General features: G+C 42.6%; 1 protein-coding gene across 6 annotated transcripts in view; it reads right to left on the bottom strand.

Annotated features, from left to right (window-relative positions):
* PCYT1A (phosphate cytidylyltransferase 1A, choline) overlaps positions 1 to 18,419 on the bottom strand; it is a 56,497-nt gene extending 38,078 nt beyond the window's left edge. The window contains exon 1 of one of the 6 annotated variants that reach the window (XM_077487586.1): positions 18,270 to 18,419. The gene's annotated coding sequence lies outside the window, so the exon portion shown is untranslated. Of the gene's footprint in view, positions 1 to 8,225; positions 8,246 to 8,702; positions 8,886 to 11,174; positions 11,196 to 18,177 lie in introns of those variants that run through there. The other 5 variants (XM_077487587.1, XM_077487590.1, XM_077487589.1 and 2 more) reach the window with 5 other exon arrangements.
* Positions 18,420 to 27,304: the final 8,885 nt, after the last annotated feature.

Below are 27,304 nucleotides of genomic sequence, written 5' to 3'. Positions count from 1 at the left end.
ATGTGCCACATAATTCATGGAAGTAAAGAGAAAGCGAAAAGTGATGGCAGAAAAAAGGTAAAGTCTGACTTTTTTTTTTCTTTAATTTAAACATGTTTTTGTTTGTTAACTTTTTTGTACAGATCTAGGTTTGTCCCAAGCATGTTAGATTCCACTTACTGTTGACTGTCTCACTACCTCTGGTGGAAGTTTATTCTAAGCATCAACTAACCTTTTGGCAAAAGAATACTTTCTAAGATTAGTTTTGAACTTTCCCGTTAGTTTGAAGTCACGTCTCTGTGTTCTTTATCTTGGCTTCATATTGAAAATCCTGCCGTCTTAAACCTTATTCACCCTCTTGATATATTTAAAGGTTTCAATTACATCTCCCTTATCCCTCCTTTCCTCCAGACTGTACATTTTAAAGAGGAACTGCAGTCTGCTCAAATTATTTGTAATAAAAACATCTTTGCCATTCTGAAGCTTCCCTCCAACCACTTTGCATATTATTTTATATATACTGTGATTCTGTACTTGCCAAATATGCTGCAGAAATCTCCTTCCACTAAGTCTGGCTGCAGCCATTCTAACTGTGGGCAGCTGAAGCTGCTGCCTGTTCACTTCCTGGATTTATACAAGGGCATACTTCCAGCGCTGCAGGTCTCATTGGACCTCTTATGACTCATCCCCCCCTCTTGCCGGCAAATGCTCACGAGAGTGAGAGAGAAAGCGGTGCATGATGGAAACCGGAAGTGAGGGTAAATTGGGTATCTGGTGCTCCAGGAGGCAATGCCCTTAGTTTGTAATAACGTACATTTGATTAGTCAGTCTTTAGGTAAAAACAAAGTTGAACCATGGTAAGGGGTTGATTTAACAAGAGGCAACCATCCTCAGAGTGTGTCCAGCAACTCTGCAAAAAACATCTAAAAGAAATGGGGGGGGGGCACCTTTCTCAGTGTAGTATTAAAACAGTATCATTTATTGCACAAGATTTAAAACACTTACAAGATATATGTGTGAGCCATGCTCGTCAAAAAAAAAAAAAAAACAAGATTTTTACACATGTACAACCATATGCACATTTTATCAGCATTTACACAAGGTTTACAGAACATTTTACCCTGGATCTTTCTGCTAACAAGATTCCGAGTATAACAATCAGTAATATATTACGTCTGTGTGCAGCTGACCGAAGTTGACTAACAATAGGCAAGGAGTGGTGACATGGCACTACACCTTGTTTCTAATGCACAAGAAACATATACACTCTCTTGGCACAGAACAGTATGAGGCCACATCTCTGAGAACATACTTCTTGTACATGTGCAATATAATTTCCACCATCAATAAAATAGGGATGTAGTATAGCACGTCACTACTCCTTGCTTTTTGTAACAATGGTCTTATAGGGCACAAGTGGAAAACGTTGGCATCATTTGAGAAACCACAGATACTCTGAGTCAGAAGATCTGCTGTAAGATCACAGAAATACCAAGTGGTCTGAAGGGTTGGGCAAAATCTAAAGAAAATCTGAAGAGCTGAAGAAAAATTATGAACTAAAATAAAACAGCTGTTTTCCCTCAAGATCTCCGCAACATACAGAGCATTCAGGCAAAGTGCAGAAATATCGAAAATTTGACAGCTTCAGTTCATTTTTAGGTTTAGAAGCATATTTATACAATAATGTAATGAAAAACACTTTTTCATGATACATGTAAATTCAAAGGCTCTTTAATCCTAATATGTAAATTGTAACAGATATAAACAGTGACTGGTTAGCATTTTGGCCATACAGCACCGGCGCCCTGGTTAGGCTACTAGCTGCATGGAGTGTCCATGTCCTCCTTGTGCTTGCATGGGCTTCCTCCCACACTCCAAATACATGCTGGTAAGTTACAATTCTTCTGTCTAAATTGGCCCTTCTATGTGGGGTAGGGACCTTGGATTGTAAGCTCCTTGGGGGCAGGAACTGATGTGAGTTTATAATGTAATGTAAAGCGCTGTGTAACTTGCTGGCGCAATTTGCTTGTAATATATAAATAGTCATTTTCTAGTCATTTGTACCCTTTGATTTTGGTTGGCTTTCTTTGCTGAAAATATATGGCGCAATACCTCTAGCTCCCACCCAATCAGAGCAAGGACAAAAATGACAAGGCTCATTCTCACCTACAGTATCTCACAAAAGTTTTTGCAAATGTTTTATTATATATCTTTTTATATGTGACACCACTGAAGAAATTACACTTTGCTACAATGTAAAACAGTGAGTGTACAGTTTGTATAAAAGTGCAATTTTGCTGTCCCCTCAAAAGTAACGCAACACTGCCATAAGAGCCCTTTCACACCGAGTCTCCCATAGTGTCGGGGGTAAAATGCTGCTATTTTTAGCATCGTTTTACCATCAGATTTGCGGCACATTTCAGCTGCTAGCCAGGTGCTTTTAACCCCTGCTAGCGACCAAGAAAGGGTTAAATCCACCGCAATAGCAGCGTTTTGCTGGTGGTATAGCCATGTTGCCTCATTGATTTCAATGGGGAGCAGTGGTGGAGGAGTGGAAAACACACCATTCCTTCTCCGCTCCAAAGAAGCTGCTGACAGGACTTTTCCTGACATCCTACCAGCGCACCGCTCCGGTATGAAAGCCCTCGGGCTTTCACACTGGAGACAATGGAGCAACTGTTTGAGGGCAGGCTGTCAGTGCTCAGACCATAAGCCGCACACTGCATTAAATTGGTCTGCATGGCTGTCATGCCAGAAGGAGGCCTCTTCTAAAGAGAATACTCAAGAAAGCCTGCAAACAGTGTGGCTATAATAGTAACACACAAACGCAACAATCAGTAAAAAAAAGAAAAAAATTATATTACACACACGCACACACACACACACACACACAGGTTTAAATATTCGAGAACTAGATAGAAGCGACATAATGCAGTGGAAACCATTAACAGATCACACCTACACTAAGAAATGTGTATGGGAACGGTGTATTAAATCAAGTGTGTAACAGCTCATTAAGAGATCAGATGGTGGTAAAGTTCCTAACCTTAAAACTAAGAAAAAAGTAAATGCTACAAAACACATGATAGTGGTTGACACATGGGAAAAAGTTCTGCAACTAACCTATGTGTTTGTGCTTCTACACAGCGCACTCCTTAGTGACTGCCTGCAACAAAAGAACAATACGAGTATAAAAAGTGAAAATGTATCAAAACTAAAAACCATGATAAAGATTTCCATATAGCGAAAATGATGTTCTCTTGGCTTTAAACGTAATATCAAACTAGACATTCAGACTGGGCCCTGTGTGGGCTCAGATGACGGGTCAATGTAAATTGTAGATGTTCAATATACAATCATTAGGGGGTTTCCAATCAGATGCTGGGTAGAGGCACTATGTAAATTGTAGAAAAACGGTCAAAAAAAGATTCCTTCTTTCTGTCCTGGCAACTATTTGTATGGTTGGCATCACAAGGTGGGATTTCTATTGAGAAGAGCAGCATGGAGATATTCCAGGTGAAGATAAAATATCTCATTACATAAAATATGGGTCTGTTGGAAATGAAGCTTTTTATACATAACTGTTCAATGTGTAAAAATAACGATACTGCACCAATACCTGTAAAGTAATTGACTCATCTTTCTACCTGGCTATTAGGTGAGCTTTTTATGCCCCAACAATCTCCTTAGAAGTTACCAAAAGTGAACAAGAAAATCCAGTAACCCTTTGTGACATATCACTCTATTACAAAAGAAAATACCTGCCTAAGGAGTCTCCAACGCAAGCCGTGCACAGTAAAGCTGAACCTAGTCAGTAACAGAAGTCAAAACGTCTTCAAGTATGTGGCCTGTGAGTTTTAGAAGATTCTACCATAGGCTCCGAGGCACATCAATTTGTTGGTGACAAATTCCATTTAAACCTGCAACCTATTACGCACGCACGCACGCACGCACACACTTGTATATGGCAGGATAGATTAAAGCAGGGTATACTCAGCCGGTTCAGAGATTTGGACACTGTCTGTACTATTAATTAGTAAAGAAACCCAAAAGAGGGTTAACGCTGCGCTAAGACAAAATAATATTAATTAATTATAGATGATATAAGTAAAAAGCAGCTAGCACTGGAGCCTAATACAAAAACACTAAAGTGCAAAAAAGTGCAGCGCTAATAAATATTACCCAAAAATGTAATATAATTGTTTTAGTAAAAAAACAACTAAACCAGATATCTCACCAAATGTCGTGAAATAAATCAGTGATGTTAAATAATATATAAAAATTTAGATAATTAAAAAATATATGTAATCAAATATATAGTAGTGGTGAAAAAATTCTCATACTTGTAAAACTAAAGCAGACACCATACAAAATTCATAAACATCCTGGTAAGTGTTAAGAAACATTAATTGCCAAAAACACTACCTAACCCAAATAAATAATGTGTATAGAATTAATAATATATAAATATATAATAATTAATAGATGAAAAGTCCAATTCTGTGAGGGATGTTAAAGTGCACAGAAGGAAAAAGACACAAAAGTGCAAAAAACTCAATCTAATCTCAGGTGAGTGAAGACAGGTTATGATGTGTAATGATATGAGTAATGATAACCCTTACCGACTCCAAATGACCACACTGCAGTGGTCTCTCCAAGCATAGGGACAATTATCAGGTATCCCCAATACCTAAAAGGCGTCTCAGGCAGCTCACTTGGTTGATATGGCAGGCATGCTGCTCAGAAAACAAAAATTGCCCACATAGTGTAATCGTTCAAGCACTTGTTTATTAAGTAATAAAAACATGCACTTACAAGAGGGACATCACATTTACACATATAAAATCATAAACGGAGATTGCTGCATCTCCACAGGCTTCCCGCTGTTTTGCTGTCCATCTCCTATCAGCGTGATGACGTCAGCGTCACTGGCTATACCCTACGTGTTTTGTCACGAGGGGACGTCATCTGGGTATTGGCCAATTGCTGGTATACCCCACTTTTAGTGAATGTTCTCCTCCATGTATGCACAGCTTGAGGAGGCTTTAGGGAACCCAAACACTCAGTTAAAAGTACATAAATGTGGAGCGGACCATTCAGCAAGAAATTGCACCATCAATCTTACAGATTGTGAAAGCTGATCCACCCACATTTGATACCCCAGAAGAGGAGTCATTAGCCTCACCGTGGTCCCCCAGGGGAATTCATCTTCTCCTGCCTCTAGTTCCTCAGTTTGAGGGTCCTGGGTAATAGAAGAGAACCTGTCACATTTTGTCCCACACTGGGATGTGATTTAAGCCCCATACACACTATCAGTTTTTCTGCTGAGTTTTTCTTTCAGGTTTACCAAAAACAGAAAAACTGATTTAGGCCCCTTTCACACTAACGTCCCGTTCAGGCCCGCCTGTCAGTTTTTCAGGCGGACCTGAACGGGTGCTCCATAGAGCTCTATGGAGCGTCGGATGTCAGCGGTGACATGTCCGCTGACATCCGACCCGCTCCGATCCGAAAAAGTGTGACGGAGGAAAAAGCTATTTTTCCATCCGTCTGCGGATCGGATCGGATGACGACGGGCACTGCGGTCCGTCGTCATCCGATCTCCCATAGGGGAGAGCGGCGCTGTGACAGGTCCGTCCCTGCACAGTGTGCGGAGACAGACCTGTCATCTCCCTGCTCAGCGGGGATCGGCGGAGTGATCCCCGCTGAGCAAACGGACATCCACGGGGCGGATCAGAACTGATCCGCCCCGTGTGAAAGGACCCATAGTGTGTATGGGGCTTAAGCCGCTAATCTTTTTTTTTTTTTCAATCCTATCACGGCTGAGGAAAAATGCTGCTGCTATTAATGCTCAGCCTGATGCAAATAGTAAATGTGTCAAATAGGAAATGCCTGCGTCACCAAACCTCTTTCATGCCCTTCTTAGCTCTTGTATCCCCCCCCCCCCCAACAATTTGCAGCCAACAGAAATGGGGTTTTTACAATACACTCCAGCACTGGTGTTGGAAGATGCCAACGACGCGCTAAGCCCCGCCCCCTCGGTCGCATCACGCCCCCTCCTTTCTTTTTTTAAAAAAAAAAGTTTTTGCCGTGCGAGCGCAGGCCTCTGATCCACCGGGATTGGCTTGTGAGGGAGGGAGGGATGGCGAGGAGGAGCCCCAGCAAGGATTGCTCCAGCGGAGCACAGCACATCTTTACTCTTGACAAACACCTTAGACACTGGTGAAAAAACAGAGGTAATCCCAGTAGTGGGAGGGGTTATATAGGGAGTGGACTTCCTGTCTTAGGGTGTGCCAGTGCCCATCACTTGAAGGTGGCCTTTAGCCCACATAGTAACTACTATGGCTCTGTGTCCCGTGATGTACGATAAGATACCAGCATTTGATTAGCGCAGTTATTGGCTCCAGCGCTGATCAGTGTATTCTGATGGGGGGGGGGGGGGGGGGAAGCCCTGCTGTCAGGCAGTCCCTGGGTTACCAACAAGATGGGGTCTGTAGATTTATTCTTTAGTTGAATTCGTATGCAAGTTTGAACAGATACATTTTTTTTAAGTAACTCCAAGTAAACATTTGTTTTGTTTTTTGGCTAGCATAGGGAAGAGTTAACACCCCTGTAACATTTGTTTTGCTGTCTGTGCCCTTGTTCAGAAGATACTATCTCACTTTCTGTCCCAATGACAGTTGGACACTGAAAATTTGGGGTTGTCATGGAAACAAGAATTGGTGACAAATCTTCAGTTTTTCCCATAATAACTCTTACAGGAGTGAATTTCCCTTCCTAGGGGTAGATTCCTGTTATCTCCCTCCACTTGTAAGTATGAGTCCTATGTAAGTCAGAAGTTTATAACTCGGGGACTGCCTGTCCAACAGCTCAACAGGGGAGATCCCGGCATCACCATCGCTTGTGTGGATGGGGGGGGGGGGGGGGGGATCTGTGTTTTTTTTTTTTCATTCAACTCACTGATGTATGCTCTGCTTTAGCCAGTGGCAGAACAATGAACGGTGTACGATTATGTTCAAAAGTACCTTTACATTTAAGACTATCTGCCTCTATCAGCTAAGCATATTTTCCAGTCATTTATTTATTGCTGGACAAATGGGGAAGGTTTGCCAACTTATGGGGGCCTCCAATGCAGCCCCTGGCAACTTACGGGGGGGCCTCCAATGCAGCCCCTCCCTGGCAACTTACGGGGGGGGGCCTCCAATGCAGCCCTTGGCAACTTACGGGGGGGGGGGCTCCAATGCAGCCCTTGGCAACTTAGGGGGGGGGGGGCCTCCAATGCAGCCCTTGGCAACTTACGGGGGGGGGGGCCTCCAATGCAGCCCTTGGCAACTTACGGGGGGGGGCCTCCAATGCAGCCCTTGGCAACTTACGGGGGGGGGCCTCCAATGCAGCCCTTGGCAACTTACGGGGGGGCCTCCAATGCAACCCCTGACAACTTACGGGGGGGCCTCCAATGCAACCCCTGACAACTTACGGGGGGGCCTCCAATGCAACCCCTGACAACTTATGGGGGGCCTCCAATGCAACCCCTGACAACTTACGGGGGGGCCTCCAATGCAACCCCTGACAACTTACAGGGGGGCCTCCAATGCAACCCCTGACAACTTACGGGGGGGCCTCCAATGCAACCCCTGACAACTTACGGGGGGGGGGGCCTATATTATTACATATATGTACAAACTTTTATGCTAGCGGCCACCTATTCAGGTTTTTACTCCTGCCTGCGTCTTCCTGTCCCAGAGATAATTGCAATCTGATGACACAGATTTAAAGCGGACTTACGACATTTTTGAATTTTTTTGTCTAATGCCTAATTCAGGATCATAACATATACTAGATTGAAGATTTTATATAAAGAAATGGCGTATTTTTTGCTGTCATGGCCATTCCCATATTGCTTGTGGGCATGTGAAGCCCACAAGCATTATCTTCTGGGATACAGTGCAGCTGTGTGACCAGCTTGCACCGCCCGTTCTTGCGCACGCGCAGTATGAAAGGCTTGCAGAGCTGCAAAATTCTCACATTGCCATCACAACAGGCGACGTAGTTGGACGTGCCCGCCCTGTTGTGATGGCAGTGAAGATATCTTGAGATGAGCGCCGGCGATCCACACTGACTGGGAATTATGACACCAAGCTCTCAGGAGACAGTGCACCGCAGTGAAAAACCTATATCACAAAATATAACATAATACATTAAATGTAATGTACAAATTACTATGACATGTGTCAGTATGCATATTCTACCTTCGTATCTTGGCACTTCGTTTCCAAACTCATCAACCAAATGAACAGGGGGAATTAGCCAAGGAATGCACAGATTAATGCTCCAGAGATCTGCTTGCTCCTGAGTCCCAACTAACAGGTCACACTCTCAGATTTCAGTCTATATTTAAACAGGCCTAATCATCCAGGTTGCTTTAGAGACAGTCATGGGGTCTGAAAACAAGATATTGAAACCAGTACCCTGTGCTCCAGTATTCAAAGAATTTTAAATGTGCATAACTACAATACAAGCATGAGATTTATATTTAAATGAATACACAATGCCGATGATAAACCTACTAATAAACTTATCTGAAGTAAAGACTTGTGCATACTCTTGTTGCCATGCAGCTCTTCTGGCAGAAAACATACCGTACATCCTAGTAAGGGAAATCACTGGCTGTAGGACATCAGATGGAATGTCACATACAAGATCATACAAGCCCTCTGGTTCCCTACCTGCAGTTCTGTACATTTCAGCATAAAGGTCAGTCATGGAAATATAGATGTCCGCAACGAAATGACAAACCTTGCAGTGTTCCCTGGCTGAGATGTCCTCATTCACTGCCACATAGCTGACTTGTAGAAATGACACTATCTGCACTTTGTTCAATTCTAATAAACTGCTGACAAGTTCAAAGGACAGAACTGAACGATCAATTCTACACATATCCTGACCACCGCAGCCTGGACTTGGCCCCGTCACTGATTACTCTGCAATAACTAGTATATACTGCCTGAAAATCACATTGCAGAAGGCGTTTTAAAATGGTTGTAAACCCTTAAAGACCACTTTGTGCTACAGGTAAGCCTATAAAGGCGGCTTACAGTACCTGTAGCTACCCAGGATATCTCCTAAATCTGAACAGTTTAGGAAAAATCCCCTGTATTTGCACGTGCTGACGTCATCGGCACACGTGCACTGACAAACTGAAGCAACGCCACGTATGCCGGAAGTAACCTCCAAGACTGAGGTCGGCAGGGGGTGTTTTTTTTTTTTTCCTTCAAAGTGGGTTTATAACCACTGCCCTTCACTCATTCTGAGCAAAGCATTATGTCTGACTGCCACCGTGTATATTCACCTTGCTTCCATTCTTCCCATACTCTGACTGTCTGAAGTGAAAAGAAATACTCAGTACTTTCAAGTATGGGGGAACATCTGACTTTCTCCCACAACGCTAGGCACAGAGCTGTAATATTGGGGCAGGCAGAGAGTCCTTAGCACTGTGTAAGCTCCAACTATAAGTTCCCTTTCACACAACCACGCTGATTAGGACCACCTGTCAGTTTTTCAGGCGGGCCCGGTCGGATGGTCCATTCACCCCTATGGACCGGCAGGTGTAAACAGGCTTGTGTCCGTTAACATCTTTTTTAACATTTTTTTCCGTTAAAAAAAACTAAGGGGATAACTCTTCCTCTGTCTAGGCTGATCGGATTGGAGGGCAGTCAGGTCTAAACAGACAGCGGAGTCCACTCATACTACAGAGCAGGCTCTATCCATGAATGCTCTGAATAAACAGAGCAGACACAGACCTTTCATCCACTCGCTCTGCTCCAATCAGTGGACAGATCCCCCTTCTAATCAAAAGGTCCGCCCTGTGTGAAAGGGGCCTAAAACTTTTTCTCTTCACTCCTCCAGGTGAATGGAATGGTGGATTGGCAGAAGTTAATGTGGAGGAAATAGCTACACAGCAATATACCTGTTAAAGGTTTCTTTTAGGGTGCGTTCACACTAGCTGCACAATAAAATAAATCGGATTAAGTCTGCAGTTAGCATCCTGTTGCTACATGGTTTACTTTTTTTTTTCATCCAACTTTATTGAAATGTCAAAGCAACATTTCATTCCCAACCACCCCAGTGGGGGCATTGACTTTGGGTAAGATCCAGTGCACTGCTTAAAAATGCAGCATGTCTGACATTTTTCACAATGCACTTCAACCCACCTGAAGGTAGCACTGCAGTGTGAACGGGTACATAGGAAATAACTGTGTTCTATATGCCCTTGCAGTGGCTGCTGTTGATCAAATGCAAAAAGATTACAGTCACAGCACATAATGTGAAAGGGCCCTGGGCTTGGTTCACACCTATGCAGGTTGCAGTTTGCATATTCTGGGCGCATTTTGTGTTTTTCAATACACACTTCCACTGAAGTGTATGGAACCAAAAGCCATTAAAAAAAAATCCCTGGCCCTTCCCATAAAATGCACATGAACATGACCCATAGGAAACCATGTTAAATGGACTGTAGTGTGTTTCTGCAAAACTGAAAACGCATTAAAAATGCATAGGTGTGAACCAGGCCTTAGACTCCCTTGCAGACATTTTTTTTTGTCAGCAAGTAGGAGTACAAATACTTGTGCTCAAGTACTCTCTGATATCGATGCCATTGCGGTACAATTTGAGCCCATACAAAATGAATGGTCTCAAATTACACTGCAATAAATTGCATGCGATTTGAACAGGAATGTGGCGCTCTACCTATCTGAACTGCATGCAGTTTCCCCCACTGCTATTGTGTGAACCCAGGCTGAAGTCACTATGAGAAGCCTGGGCTCACACAGCAGGTGTGGGGGAAACCGCAAGTGATTAGGACAAGAATACCACTGCATTTTTGTTCTAATCGCATGCGATTCTTTGCAGTGTGTTTTGAGTCCATTGTTTTTTTAATGGGCTGAAATGGCACCGCAAAGGTATCGGTTTCAAGTATCGGAGCATTTGCACGTGTACATGTGCAAATGCTTAGTATCAGCACTGATACCAATATCAGTGCAACCCTAATCTAAATACATTTTCTCAAATTTGTTCTAGACAATCTGCGGGAGTACAAAATCAATGGGGAAGCACCATATAACAACAAGTATGTTGTGTAGCCTTTTCTTCTATTTTAAAGCGGTATTAAACCCAAATGCAAATATTATATTGCAGCTTACCATTTCTTAGATGTGATGGCTGAATTTGTTATCTTTTTTAGGCTTTCTTCTATTCTCATCTGGTGATCTGGCCAGCGAGTCTGTTTTTCAAAAGAACAAGCTGTCCTGCAAATGTATCAGTTTACATGGATGACACAGACCACTAATAATGACATGGGTGTTTACAATGATCAGCATTTATTCATGTAAAACCTTTACAAAAGTGGGAGCTGGAGTTTTACTTCAATGTGTTAGTGTATCTAAATGTTCTAGTAAATTTAATACTACTGTACCCCCCCGCCAAAACTGACTGACTGCTGTCGAAAAAGTGCCCCCTTGCTCCTTCATCCAGAGTGGGGGCACACCAATACATGAGGTATGTTATTAGCCAGATCACCAGGTGAAATCAGAGGGAAATAAACCTAAAAAAAAAGAAAACTAATGCAGCCTTCCCATCTAGTGATTGGTAAACTATATTAGGTTACATTTTAGGTTTTGGGCTTAATACCGCTTTAAGTAAAAGTAGTATGAATCGCAGCCCTTCGGTGTTTTTTTTTTTTAAAGATGAATACAGGTTCGATTTAATTAAACAATAGTCATCTCTCATTCAATGTTTTTATTTGATATGCTGTGAAAGAAAGTTTGGAGCTTACAGTGCATCTGGAAAGTGTTCACAGCGCTTCACTATTCCACATTTTGTTCAATGCGAATGTGTATCGCTAGAAATGAATAAGAATAATTCCAGGAAGTGAATATACACTCCTAAACGGTAAATGAATCAATCAAAATTAATGTGCAAACCTGTGCACGAAAGAAAGAAAATATTGGCAAAAGGAATAATCTCAATGGCACATTAATGTACAACTAGTGCAAATTAGATGCATACAAGCAAGATACTAACTAAAGTGCACATATATGGGGTGGTGTTTAGAACACACAGACAGATAGTATATCTGTCTGTGGGCTCATCACTTCCCATTATATCATGATTCTTTTTGATATTTTGAACTTGGATTGAATACTGTCTGTGTACTTTAGTTAGTATCTTACTTGTATGCATCTAATTTGCACTAGTTGTACATTAATGTGCCATTATGCTCATATTTCCTTTCATGCACAAGTTTTCAAGTTCATTTTGATTCATTTACTGTTTAGGAGTGTATATTCACTTCCTGGAATCAATCCCAGGTTTTATTCATTTCTAGAGCTACACATTCGTTCACACACATTTTGGAGTATTATGTACAAGCTGGGCACACCTATTTTTGGGCAGTTTCTCCCATTCTTCTTGCAGGACCTCTCAAGCTCCCTCAGGTTGGATGGGGAGCGCTGATGCACAGCCATTTTCAGATTTCTCCAGAGATGTTCAATTGGGTTCAAGTCTGGGACACTCAAGGACATTCCAAGAGTTGTCTTGTAGCCACAACTTTGTTATCTTGGCTGTGTGCTTAGAGTCGTTGTCCTGTTGAAAGATGAATCTTTGCCCCAGTCTGAGGTCCAGAGCACTCCAGAGCAGGCTTTCTGTACATTGCTGTATTGGTCTTTCCCTCAAATCTGACTAGTCTCCCAGTTCCTGCCAATGAAAAACATCCCTACAGCATGATACTGCCACCACCATGCTTCACTGTGGAATGATATTGGCCAGGTGATGAGCGTTGCATGGTTTCTGCCAGACACAACGCTTGCCATTCAGGCCAAAGAGTTCAATCTTTGTTTCATCAGACCAGAGAATTTTGTTTCTCGTGGTCCTTCAGATGCCTTTTGGCAAACTCCAGGCGGGCGGTCATGTGCCTTTTACTGGGGAGTGGCTTTCGTCTGGCTACTCTACCATACAGGCCTGATTGGTGGAGTGCTGCAGAGATGGTTGGTCTTCTGGAAGGTTATCCTCTCTCCACAGAGAAACGCTGGAGCTCTGTCAGAGTGGCCATCGGGTTCTTGGTCACCTCCCTGACTAAGGCCCTTCTCCCCCAATTGCTCAGTTGGGCCGGTACAGTTTTTCTGTACCCTTCCCCAGATCTGTGCCTCAATAAATTCCTGTCTTGGAGATCTACAGATAATACCTTGGACTTCATGGCTTGGTTTGTGCTCAGAAATGCACAGTTTGTGTGGGACCTTATATAGACAGGTGTGTGCCTTTCCAATCATGTCCAATTAACTGAATTTACCACAAGTGGGCTCCAATCAAGTTGTAGAAACATCTCAAGGATGATCAGTGGAAACAGGATGCACCTGAGCACAATTTTGAGTGTTGCGGCTTAAGGCTGTGAATACTTATGTACAAGCGATATTATTTTTATTTTTAATATATTTGCAAAGATTTCAAACAAACTTCTTTCACGTTGTAATTACAGGGTATTGTTTGTAGGATTTTGAGGAAAATAATGAATTTAATCCATTTTGGAATAAGGCTGTAACATAGCAAAATGTGGAAAAAGTGCTGTGCTGCGAATACTTTCCGGATGCACTGTATGTACCGAGGCATATGCATTTTGCTTCTGACTCATTCAGGGTAAAGTGACATTGTCTTCTGAAAACTGCTTGTGGCAAATATTTCTTGTTGCTATGTACAATCTTCTACAGAGTCTGATTTCCTTGTTTACAGGTTCGTTTAGGGTATTTTTAAGTTATCTTCATGACTCTAAGTGCCACCTACACATGAGGAGATTAGAATTGTAGTTTCTGCCTGGCCATACTTTCTGAAGATGTAAAAAAAAAAAAAAAAAAAAAAAAACCCTACAACTGCTTCCCAGTTCTGGTCTGTCCTCAACAGAAGTACAATATTTTTGAGGGAGTCAAAACCTAAGAATATTACCAGCACCTCCACTGCAAAGAAATATTTGGATGTTATATTTATGAATTTCAAGAGCTCCTCAGTTATAAACTTGCTTTTCAAATAGATCAGAAGCCCAACTACAGCCAAAACATTTTAAATTTTGTTTGCAGTAGGAGCAGGGAGAGGTTAGTAACTCTTTTAGGTTAGTATTGCTGTCAACTGGGGGAATCCTTTACTCACTTCTTCCCAGGATCAATGAAATGTGTTTACTTTTTTTTTTTAAACCATAATGACAAACAGAAACTACCCAAACGACCCAGATTAAAAGTTTACATACCCTGGTGATTTTAGCCTGATAACATGCACACAAGTTGACACAAAGGGGTTTGAATGGCTATTAAAAGGTAACAAATCCTCACCTGTAATCAGTGTGTGTGTGTGTGTGTATAAAAAGTCAATGAGTTTCTGGACTCTTGACATACCCTTGCATCTTTCATCCAGTGCTGTATGGATGTTTCTGGATTCTGAGTCATGGGGAAAACAAAAGAATTGTCAAAGAATCTGCAGGAAAAGGTAGTTGAACTGTATAAAACAGGAAAGGGATATAAAAAGATATCCAAGGAATTGAGAATGCCAATCAGCAGTGTTCAAACTCTAATCAAGAAGTGGAAAATGAGGGTTTCTGTTGAAACCAAACCATGGTCAGGTAGACCAAACAAAATTTCAGCCACAACTGCCAGAAAAATTGTTCAGGATGCAAAGAAAACCCACAAATAACTTCAGGTGAAATACAGGACTCTCTGAAAACATGTGGTGTGGCTGTTTCCAGATGCACAATAAAGGAGGCACTTGAAGAAAGATGGGCTGCATGGTTGAGTCACCAGAAGAAAGCCATTACTATACAAATACCACAATGCATCCTGCTTACAAAATGCCAAACACCTCAGAGGCAAGCCTGAAACCTTCTGGCACAAAGTCATTTGGAGTGACGAGACCAAAATTTAGCTACATTTGGAGAGGAGACAACAAGGCCCATTTCTACTATAAAACACGGAGGTGGATCGCTGATGTTTTGGGGATGCATGAGCTACAAAGGCAAAGGAAATTTGGTCAAAATTGAAAGCAAGATGAATGCAGTTATCAAACAATACTGAGGGAACGTTTGCATTTGCAGCCAGGAATCTGCGCATGGGGCGTACTTGGACATTCCAACACGACAATGATCAAAACACAAGGCTAAGTCAACCTGTCATTGGCTACAGTAGAAAAAAGTGAAGGTTCTAGAGTGGCCATCTAAGTCTTCTGACCTCAATATCATGAAGCCACTCTGGGGAGATCTCAAAACATGCAGTTCATGCAAGAGAGCCCAAGTTTTTCCAGGAACTGGAGGCTTTTTGCCAAGAGGAATGGGCAGCTTTACCATCTAAGATAAAGAGCCTCATCCACAAATACCACAAAAGACTTCAAGCTGTCATTGATGTTAAAGGGGGCAATACACGGTATTAAGAACTGGGATATGTAAACTTTTGATCAGGGTCATTTGGGTAGTTTCTGTTGTGATTAGGACTTAAAAAGAGTAAACACCGGTGATTGATAATAAATGGCTTCAGCCAAACACTAAACATGAGTGAAAGAAAAGTTTTTGTCTTATCATTCATACTCTCTAAAAAATGGCCAAGAAATCATAAGTTTTGCCAGGGTATGTAAACTTATGTGCACAACTGTATATATGTAAAGTGCTGTGTAAATTGACAGCGCTATACAAGTGCCTGTAATAGGGGGGGGGGGGGGCTATTTAGGCTTACTAGTGGCTGAAAACATACAAAATGTAACATACATGTGTTTTAATGCTATACCATTGACTTTAACGGGCCTCAAGAAAACGGACCTAAGCTGTTAAAAAAAAACGCTGAATCACACAGATGTGAACAGGCACCATCTATCACATGTGCATTAAAGTGCAAACCTAAAAAATGCACAAAGGCACATTTAAAAAAAAAACAAAAAAAAAAAACACTCAGGACACAGCCTGCATGGAGTTAGCATGCTCCCTTTTGCTTGGGTAGGTTATTGGCTCTGGTCTAAACTGACACAAACATGTGTATGTATGTGAGGTAGAGGCCTTCGATTGTAAGCTTCTTGAGGGCATGGACTGATTGATGTGAATGTGCAATATATGTAAACTGCTGTGTAATTGTTGGTTCTATAGAAGTGCCTGCAATAAATAAAATATGTGTTGACACATGCTGAAAGACATGTAAACAAAAATACGTGAAAATAGAAACACAAAAGGCATGAACCTTTTTAAGGCTTAAAGTTCCCCACGTTTGTTGTTAGAACAGGAGATCCTTGGAAGAAAGAAGATGTTCTTTTGTACATAAACATGTTTCAGTAGCTGCTGCCACATGACTTTCCTACATAGAAATATCAGCCAAGAAATCAAATCAAACCTGTCCCTGTGTGGGGACCTCCACCCTACCAGCAGCCGGGTGACATATTTGTGAGAACAATAAATGCTCTGTGAATTACACATCTCCAGGGTGCCACCAGCTCCGATATAAAAAGTGTATGTGTGTTTGATATAGATACTGTGGTCTCCTGTAGATCAGCTCTGATACAGGGTAGAGGGAGCAGAATTGAGCCTTCCTCCATAATGAGGTCACTGGATGTCTCCTTATCTCTCCATACACCACAAGCAGCTGATTTGTCAGGACAAAGGTTGACCTGTACATTGCACACACACCGATCTCTGCTCTGTATATAAACACACACACACCGATCTCTGCCCTGTATATAACACACACACACCGATCTCTGCCCTGTATATAACACACACACACCGATCTCTGCCCTGTATATAACACACACACACCGATCTCTGCCCTGTATATAACACACACACACCGATCTCTGCCCTGTATATAACACACACCGATCTCTGCCCTGTATATAACACACACCGATCTCTGCCCTGTATATAACACACACCGATCTCTGCCCTGTATATATCACACACCGATCTCTGCCCTGTATATATCACACACACACACACCGATCTCTGCCCTGTATATATCACACACACACCGATCTCTGCCCTGTATATCACACACACACACACCGATCTCTGCCCTGTATATAACACACACACACCGATCTCTGCCCTGTATATAACACACACACACCGATCTCTGCCCTGTATATAACACACACCGATCTCTGCCCTGTATATAACACACACCGATCTCTGCCCTGTATATAACACACACCGATCTCTGCCCTGTATATATCACACACCGATCTCTGCCCTGTATATATCACACACACACACCGATCTCTGCCCTGTATATATCACACACACACACACACCGATCTCTGCCCTGTATATATCACACACACACACACCGATCTCTGCCCTGTATATATCACACACACACACACACACCGATCTCTGCCCTGTATATATCACACACACACACACACCGATCTCTGCCCTGTATATATCACACACACACACCGATCTCTGCCCTGTATATATCACACACACACACACACACACACACACACACACACACACACACACACACACCGATCTCTGCCCTGTATATATCACACACACACACCGATCTCTGCCCTGTATATATCACACACACACACCGATCTCTGCCCTGTATATATCACACACACACACCGATCTCTGCCCTGTATATATCACACACACACACACCGATCTCTGCCCTGTATATATCACACACACACACACCGATCTCTGCCCTGTATATATCACACACACACACACCGATCTCTGCCCTGTATATATCACACACACACACACACCGATCTCTGCCCTGTATATATCACACACACACACACACCGATCTCTGCCCTGTATATATCACACACACACACACACCGATCTCTGCCCTGTATATATCACACACACACCGATCTCTGCCCTGTATATAACACACACATCTCTGCCCCGTATATAGCACACACACCCATCTCTCCCCCATATATAGTACACACCGATCTATGCCCTGACTGGGCACAGAACATAACACATCACTGAAATATGGAGCAAAAGTTTCCAATGCAGGTAACAGAATGGAAGAGAAACCCTGATTACTTATCAGCAACACAGCAATAACTTCCCCAATCTTAGGAAGACATTCCAGGATTATGGTAACTTCAAACACCCCACCCTTCCATCCCTACCTCCATATAGATGTTATAGACTAATATCTCACATACCTGATATGGCACTATAATACGCAGACATCAGCCAAGGAACAAAGTCAGCATCCCACACATAAAACACAACACAAACCCTATTCCCAGCTCACCTCCCGGTGTCTCCGTGTCCACTTTCCGGGCGGGGCTACTAGATTGTGACAGCACCGCCCGGAAGTACAGCTCCAAGTCAGCACTAAAGCTGGACGCCGGAATAGCAGTCCGCCGGGAACTCAAAGCACGCTGCAGGGTTCCGCGTCCAGCCCTGGAAGCCACTTTAATGCTTACACAGTAGCGCCTGTACCTGCTAATGTAATATAATGAGTGTTACCAGCAGGACCTGCAATTCAACCTGAGCATTGTTCTAGTTCTGGATACAACAGGAAGAGTTACAAGCTGTGTCTATCTGTGCTCCTCTTATGGGAAATGTAAAATATCCCTGCTGTCACCAGAAAAGGAGTAGAATAGACACCTAGTGAAGTAGGGTTGGCACATTGTCTGGTTTTGGACTGAAAAGCCCCAATGGAGTCTCCAATGGGATGAACTGGCGTATTGGCAGCGATCTGGGGGTCGGTTTACGAAGCATCTAATTTGCGATTTATTTCTCTATCATATGTATTCTGAGTTAGAGCCGTAAGGTCTTTGCATTCCTGAAAGTAGTTTAAAAATGTGTTGGTAAGGACATTGGGTTGGGGGTACCAATTTTCCATAAAGGTCATTGCCCAGGGGAAGTGGTGGGCTAGGTTCAGCTGGTATTTGTGGGCTTGCAAGCCAGGTTTTTTTTTTTTTTTTTTGTCAAACCTTAAAGTGGATCTTTGCCCATAACAACTTGATAAAAATAATATTCTTTAGCAAGGAACATACATTTCACATGAATACTTATGCTACCAAAATGAATGTGTGCTGTAAATTGCCTCCAACATTGCTCCTGTTTCTTCTTACTGGAGGCTGCCATTTTGCTGAAGCCCAGAGCCCCTGGGCAGCAGTAAATCTTTAGGCTGTCAGCAGCTCGACCTCTACAAATTAAAGCGGGAGTCCGCCGGGACTCCGCGTTTTTTTTTTTTTTAAAGTCAGCAGCTACAAATACTGCAGCTGCTGACTTTTAAAATAGTGACACTTACCTGTCCAGCGCGCCCGCGATGTCGGCACCCGAAGCCGATCTCTAGATCGACACTCGAGTGCTGCCGCCGCCATCTTGGGTATGGGAATCAGGAAATGGAGCCTTTCGGCTTCATTTCCCGGTTCCCTACTGCGCATGCGCGAGCCGCGCTGCGCAATGAGGACGGTCCCCACTGCCTCTGGGATCTGTGTGTTTCCCAGCAGGCAGCGGGGCACTTGCGGAAGGGGGCGGGCACTTGCGGAAAGGGGCGTAATGTACGCCCCTTTCCGCAGAGAGCTAGCCCGGAAGTGGGTGCAGTTACCTGGATTATCCAGGTAACTGCACCCCCCTCCCCCCTGAAAGGTGCCAATTGTGGCGCCGGAGGGGGGGAGGAATCCGATGAGTGGAAGGTCCATTTTAGGGTGGACCTCCGCTTTAAGCGCAGTTCCTAAAATAGAGAGCAACTGTGCAGAGCAGGGTGAGACAGTGGAGTTAATTTACTAAAACCAGTGAGCGCAAAATCTGGCTGTGCATGGTAGCCACTCAGCTTCTAACTTCAGCTTGTTCAAATAAACTTTGACAAAAAAAAAAAACGGGAAGCTGATTGGTTTCTAGGCACAGCTGATCCAGATTTTGCACACTCCAATTTTAGCAAATCTCCCCCAGTCTATTACTGTATTTTAACCAAGCCTCTTTTTGAGATTTGATGTTTACAAGTTTAAAGCGGGAGTCCGCCGGGACTCCGCGTTTTTTTTTTTTTTTTTTTAAAGTCAGCAGCTACAAATACTGCAGCTGCTGACTTTTAAAATAGTGACACTTACCTGTCCAGCGCGCCCGCGATGTCGGCACCCGAAGCCGATCTCTAGATCGACACTCGAGTGCTGCCGCCGCCATCTTGGGTATGGGAATCAGGAAATGGAGCCTTTGGCTTCATTTCCCGGTTCCCTACTGAGCATGCGCAAGCCGCGCTGCGCAATGAGGATGGTCCCCGCTGCCTCTGTGATCTGTGTGTTTCCCAGCAGGCAGCGGGGCACTTTCGGAAGGAGGCAGGCACTTGCGGAAAGGGGCGTAATGTACGCCCCTTTCCGCAGAGAGCTAGCCCGGAAGTGGGTGCAGTTACCTGGATTATCCAGGTAACTGCACCCCCCTCCCCCCTGAAAGGTGCCAATTGTGGCGCCGGAGGGGGGGAGGAATCCGATGAGCGGAAGGTCCATTTTAGGGTGGACCTCCACTTTAAAATATATTTTTTTTCTTTTTTTGCTAGAAAATTACTTAGAACCCCCAAACATTATTTTTTTTTTTCCAGACACCATAAAGAATTAAATGGTGGTCGTTGTAATACTTTATGCAACACCGTATTTGCGCAGCAGTCCCACAAGTGCAATTTTTTGGGAAAAAATAAACTTTTTCAATTAAAAAATAAGACAACAGTAAAGTTAGCCCATTTTTTTATATCGTGAAAGAAAATGTTACGCTGAGTAAATTGATACCCAACATATCAAGCTTCAAAATTGTGCCCGCTTGTGGAATGGCGACAATTTTTGACCCTTAAAAATTTCCATAGGCAACGTTTAAAAATTTCTACAGGTTACCCGTTTTGAGTTACAGGGAAGGTCTAGGGCTAGAATTATTACTCTCCTTTTACCGATCGAGGCGATACATTACATGTGTGGTTTGAACACCGTTTTCATATGCGGGCACGACTTACGTATGCGTTCGCTTCTGCCCATGAGCTCGGTGGGACGGGGCAATTCAAATTATTATTTTTTTAAATTTATTTTACTTTGTTTTGTTTTTTCCTTTTACACTGTATTTTAAAAAAATTTAAATTGGGTCACTTTTATTCCTATTACAAGAAATGTAAACATCCCTTGTAATAGAAAAAAAGCAAGACAGGACCTCTTTAACCACCTGCCTACAAGGCACTTACACCCCCTTCCATCCTGGGCCATTTTTTCAGCTTTCAGTGCTGTCACACTTTGAATGACAATTGTGCGGTCGTGCTACACTGTACCCTGATGACATTTTTATTATTTTCTTCACACAAATAGAGCTTTCTTTTGGTGGTATTTAATCACTGGTAGGTTTTTTATTTTTTACAAAAAAAAAAAAAAAAAGATTTACTAAATTTTGTAATTAAGTCATTTTTCTTCTTCACTGTTAGGCTGAACTGGTGGGCATTGATGAGGTGCCACTTAAGGGCACTGATTAGGTGGCACTGATGAGGAGGCACTAATAGACATGTGCAATTTGTTTAGTTCCAAATTCGTTTTTTAACAAATTTAGACAAAATTGTTAATTCCGAATTTCCAAATTTTTCAATTTCCGAATTTCAAAATTTGCGAAATTACAAATTTCCGAATTTCCGATTTCCGATTTTCGGAATTCCAAATTTTTCGGAAAATTCCAAATCAGAAAAAAAGAAAGAAAATCTGTTTAATTCTAAATAATAACTAACTATTAAATTATAGGTATTGGAATTCCCTTTCAAATTTGTCTGTTAGTGAACTTAATAAGTGCGAATTTATCCGAAGTTATGAATAATCTGAAATAACGAATGCCACATCTAAACAAATGGAACGTAACAATCTAATACTAATAAAACCTTTTTATTATTATTAATTATTTATTATTAATTTGTTCCCTTCCATTTGTTTAGATGTGGCATTTGTTATTTCAGATAATTCGTAACTTCGGATAAATTCGTACTTGTTAATTTAATAGTTAGTTGTTAATTAAACTGATTTTCTCTCTTTTTTTTCAGATTTTCAAATTTTTTTGACTTTCAAATCTTTGAATTCTCGAAGTCCGAAAATTTGTAAATTCGTAAATCCGGAAATTCCAAAATTTGGAAATCTGAAAATTCAAAATCTGAAATTCGGAAATCAGAAATTCGAAAATTTGGAAAATTGAAAGTTCGTAAATTCGGAAATCAGAAAAATCTAAATGTGAAAATTCACGAAATTTCTGAATTTTCGATTTTCCTAAAAAATCAAACAAACGAATGAAACGAAAATTAACAAATTTTTTGTCAGTGCACATGTCTAGGCACTAATATGCCGCACTGATAGGCGTAACTGATAGCCAGCACAGACTGGCATCACTAATGGCACTGATTGGTGTCACTTATGGGCAGTGGTGGGCACTCATCGCTGGCACTGATTTGTGGCACTTGTGTTGCTATTGTAAGCAGGGCACTGATGATCAGTGCCCTGATTACATGTATAGATGTCTCCTGTGAGGAGATGCCACTGATCGGCTCTCCTCACCACACACTGTCATTGTGAGACGAGGAGCGCCAATTACCAGCATCTCCATGTTTACATGTGACTGGCTGTGATTGGACACAGCTGATCACATGGTTAAAGAGCCGCTGACACGGTTCTTTACAGAGATCGGGGTTTCGCCATGTCTTAGCAACACGGCACAGCCACTATCGCCACGCTGCGCACTCCCGCTAGAGCCCAAGAGCGGCCGCTTAGGGACGCAGTCATATGACGTCATCCCAGAACGAGAGCCGCACTGCCCTGCCGGCATTTGACGGGAAGGCGGGCAGCAACTAGTTAATGTGAGATTTGGGGTCAAAAAGACCTCAGATCTCACATTTACAATAAAATGCAATTAAATAAATAAATGCAATTTTTTTTCTTTTTTTTTACAAAAAAATTTCCCCTGCAAGACCATTGGACGGAAGTGACGTTTGACGTCACCTCCACCATCCAATGGTGTGGAGGCCATCTTTCCCTCACTTAGCATCCAGCCTGTGAGGAAACAGGACCCGGTCGTCTTCACCTCTACTGACGGATGCGGTAAACAGCGGAGACGACCGGAGCACTAAGACCACTTTTATCTGAAAGCCGACTGCCCACTGTTGAAGAGGATACGGGGGTTATGGCAGCTAGCTGCTGCCATAACCCCGGTATTCCCCTTCAAACAGCCACCGTATAATGACCGGCAGGTAAGTGGTCAAACAGTATAGGTCAGTGATGGCGAACCTTGGCACCCCAGGTGTTTTGGAACTACATTTCCTATGATGCTCGGCTACACTGCAGAGTACATGAGCATCATGGGAAATGTAATGTTTTACATTGCTCCACTGCTGATTTTGTACATTTGTCCACTGACAAAAAAATGATCAGTCTATAATTTTAATGGTAGGCTTATTTCAACAATAAGAGACAAAATAACAACAAAACAATCTAGAAAAACGCATTTCAAAAAAGTTATAAATTGATTTGCATTTTAATGAGTGAAATAAGTATTTGGTCCCCTATCAATCAGCAAGATTTCTGGCTCCTAGGTGTGTTCTATACAGGTAACGAGCTGAAATTAGGAGCACTTTCTTAAAGGGAGCACTCCCAATCTCAGCTTTATACCTCTATAAAAGACACCTGTTCATAGCAGCAATCAATCAGATTCCAATCTCTCCACCATGGCCAAGACCAAAGAGCTGTTGAAGGATGTCAGGGACAAGATTGTAGATCTACACAAGGCTGGAATGAGTTACAAGACTATCGCCAAGCGGCTTGGTGAGAGGGTGACAACAGTTAGTGCGATTATGCGCAAATGTAAGAAACACAAAATAACTGTCAATCTCCCTCGGTCTGGGGCTCCATGCAACGTCTTACCTCATGGCATTTCAATGACTATGAGAACGGTGAGGAATCAGCACAGAACTACACAGGAGAATCTTATTAATGACCTCAAGGCAGCTGAGACCGTAGTCACAAAGAAAACTATTGGTAACCCACTACGCTGTGAAGGACTGAAATCCTGCAGCGCCTGCAAGGTCCCCTTGCTCAAGAAAGCACATGTACAGGCCGGTCTGAAGTTTGCTAATGAACATCTGAATGATTCAGAGGAGAACTCGGTGAAAGTGTTGTGGTCAGATGAGACCAAAATCAAGCTCTTTGGCATCAACTCAACACTCCTTGTTTAGAGGAGGAGGAATGCTGCCTATGATCCCAAGAACACCATCCCCACCATCAAACATGGAGGTGGAAACATTATGCTTTGGGGGTGTTTTTCTGCTAAGGGGACAGGACAACCGTATCAAAGTGACGATGGATGGGGCTATGTAATGTCAAATCTTGGGCGAGAACCTCCTTCCCTCAGCCAGGGCATCAAAAATGGGTCATGGATGGGTATTCCAGCATGACAATGACCCAAAATACAGGGCCAAGGCAAAAAAGTAGTGGCTCAGGAAGAAGCACATTAAGGTCCTGGAGTGGCCTAGCCAGTCTCCAGACCTTAATCCTATAGAAAATATTTGGAGGGAGCTGAACCTTCCAGTTACCAAACAGGTCTATGGGTGGATGTAAATGGATGATCATCTGCTTTCATTCATGTCCGTTCAAGTTTTTTTTTTTTTTTTTTTAATGGAACAACCAACATCCAGATCCATTGAAACCAGTGGCGTCGCTATGGGGGTGCGGACATGGGTGACATCCAACAGAGGGAGCTACAGGGGTCGCAATTGCAACCCTGCTGTTCCAGGGACACCTGTCGCATTATTTCCTGACACACTGGGGGTTATTTAGGAAAGGCAAATCCACTTTGCACTGCAAGTCCACTTGGAAGTGCAGTCGCTCTAAATCTAAGGGGTAGATCTGAAATGAGTGAAAGCTCTGCTGATTTTATCATCCAATCATGTGCAAGCTAAAATGCTGTTTTTTATTTTCCTTGCATGTCTCCCTCGCATCTACAGAGACTTTACTTCCAAGTGCACTTGCAGTATTTACTAAAGTCCAAGAGCACTTTAGTAAATGACCCCCACTCACTGTGTCCTTGGGGGAAAAGTAACTCAGAGGGCCTGGGCTGGCCTGGAGTTGTAGTCTTTTCCTGCAGACAAGACGGGGCGCTGTGGTGAGGGATGGACTATGACTTGGAGATTTCGATATGCGCAAAGCGTATCTCCTGGGCTACTAAGTGCCCTTTCAGCCTTTTGGTATAATGCATCTCAATAAACTTGTGTCTCCCACATTTTCCCAAGTAAACAGACATAGTCACCGTCATGTTCTTAGCTCCATCGCTCGACTGCCTCTCCTGATGGTAGCCACTTGGCTTTTATTCATGGACAACAAAAGGGCATGATAAACAGGAAGTCATGGCCCCAACAGCCAATCGCTTCCTCCATGCAAAATGACATCACAGGAAACGACTACACAAGAAATGACCACACTAAAGGGGAGGGCATCCACCATCTTGGTCAGCATGGATCCCACTCAATACTGCTCAGAGTAACCAGTATCTAGGAAGATCATGCTACTTGTTCTTACAGGCTTGAGGAGATCTGCGGGGACATTGCTACCGCTGTTGTCAATATATGGTATGAGTATATTAACAAGGCAGATATCAATATCCTCTTATTAAAGCAGATATGTATCCAAAAGGCATAGCGTAGCCACAACAGAGATATAATATGTTTCTCTCCTTATGCAGACTTTGTTTCTGTAATGTGCATAGATTTCTTTGCTGGGGAAGGAGGGCCGGAAGGGAGTTGACTCTGTACTAGGGGAGGTGATTGACACCATGTTTTACCACACCAGGTGACCCCAACCCTAGTGATGCCACTGATTGGAATGTAATGGGTGTAAACAGATGACATCCATTCCATTTATGTCCATTTTTAGACAAGAAACATTTTTTGTTTATACTTTTCTTATCTTGGATTGGTTTCTGCAACAACTAAATAAAACAGATGCAAAAACGGATGCAGACTAAAGTGAACTGTAGATGCAGTGGGGGCCCGTCCATAAGAGCCCACCCAGTTGGGAAGGTGCAGGTGGCTGGCTGGCTGTGCACTGTTTGCCCCCCCCCCCCCCCCCAAAAAAAAAAATACCAGCGGCTGCCGCTGTGAAGATGGATGTGCAAACTGATATAAACTGAATTTGTTCTTTCTTTGAAAAAAAATGTGACTGAATGGATGATGTCCATATGAAAGGGGTTTAAATAAATCCCATTGTTTCAATTCTACAGGAGTTTCTGCACACTGTGGCCAGACACATTCCACTACTACCTTGTATTGGCTGGCAGTAGGGAACATTGCAAACCATTTTTAAAGTTAAATTATACCAGCATATTCATTTTAATTTGCTTCCTCCCCAGTATCAGGGCTAATCAACTATGAGACGGTTACTGCAAGGCTGGCCAATTTGTAGGTACGATGATAACTGAAAGAGCATGCTGGTGACTGAGAATTATATATTATATACCATACCCTTGTGCCTCTGGGACCCATAGTTACATTGTTTGTAACTCAATACAGGTATATTACCTATGTCTAGTTCTGTAGTGAGATCTATTTATTACCTGTGATTTCTGAGGCTTGGTATGCAAAATCGTTTGTAGTTATTTTTCTAGCTGGCTAATGTGTGGCAAAGAAGGTATTGTTTGTGGAGGCACTAGAATGGTGTGCACTGTGTCCATGTAGTAGGATGGTGTGCTGTTTTTGCATACATGAAGATGGTGTGCTGTGTTCTCATGAACTATGATGATGTCCATTCATTAGGGTGGCATGCTGTGTGTGCGCATGCTCTACGATGGTGTGAAGTATTTGCATGCTTTAGAGTGGTGTCCTGGGTGCTCAAGCACTAGGATGGTGTGCAGCATGCGCTTGCACTAGGATAATGCATAGTGTGCATACACTAATGTGGTGTCCAAAGTGTATTCATATACTAGGATGGTGTGCCGTTTATACATGCATTAGGATGCTGTGTGCACATGCACTATGATGATGTGGTCTGTGTATCTGCATCAGGATGATGTGCTCTGTGCGCTTTCACTAGGATAATGTGTAGGCGTGCGCATATACTAAAATGGCATTCAGTGTGTACATATGAATCTGTCAGGAAGATTTATAAATTTTTTTTTTTCACTCAATATAATTCTGTCATTGAAATAAGTACATGAAGAAAGTGCTTTATAATTTATTATATATTTTTATATATAATACAAAACTAAACATATTTACAACATAGTAACTACGGTGAAGAAGTGGATTCTGGACAGCCGCACTCTGATAAAAGCCTTTATTGTAAAGAATAGTCA

This window comes from Lithobates pipiens, unplaced genomic scaffold, assembly GCF_037356315.1.
Source record: "Lithobates pipiens isolate NorthernLeopardFrog02 unplaced genomic scaffold, aLitPip1_a1.2 Scaffold_18, whole genome shotgun sequence".
Taxonomy (NCBI): domain Eukaryota; kingdom Metazoa; phylum Chordata; class Amphibia; order Anura; family Ranidae; genus Lithobates; species Lithobates pipiens.
This window is presented reverse-complemented; position numbering and strand designations above follow the sequence as displayed.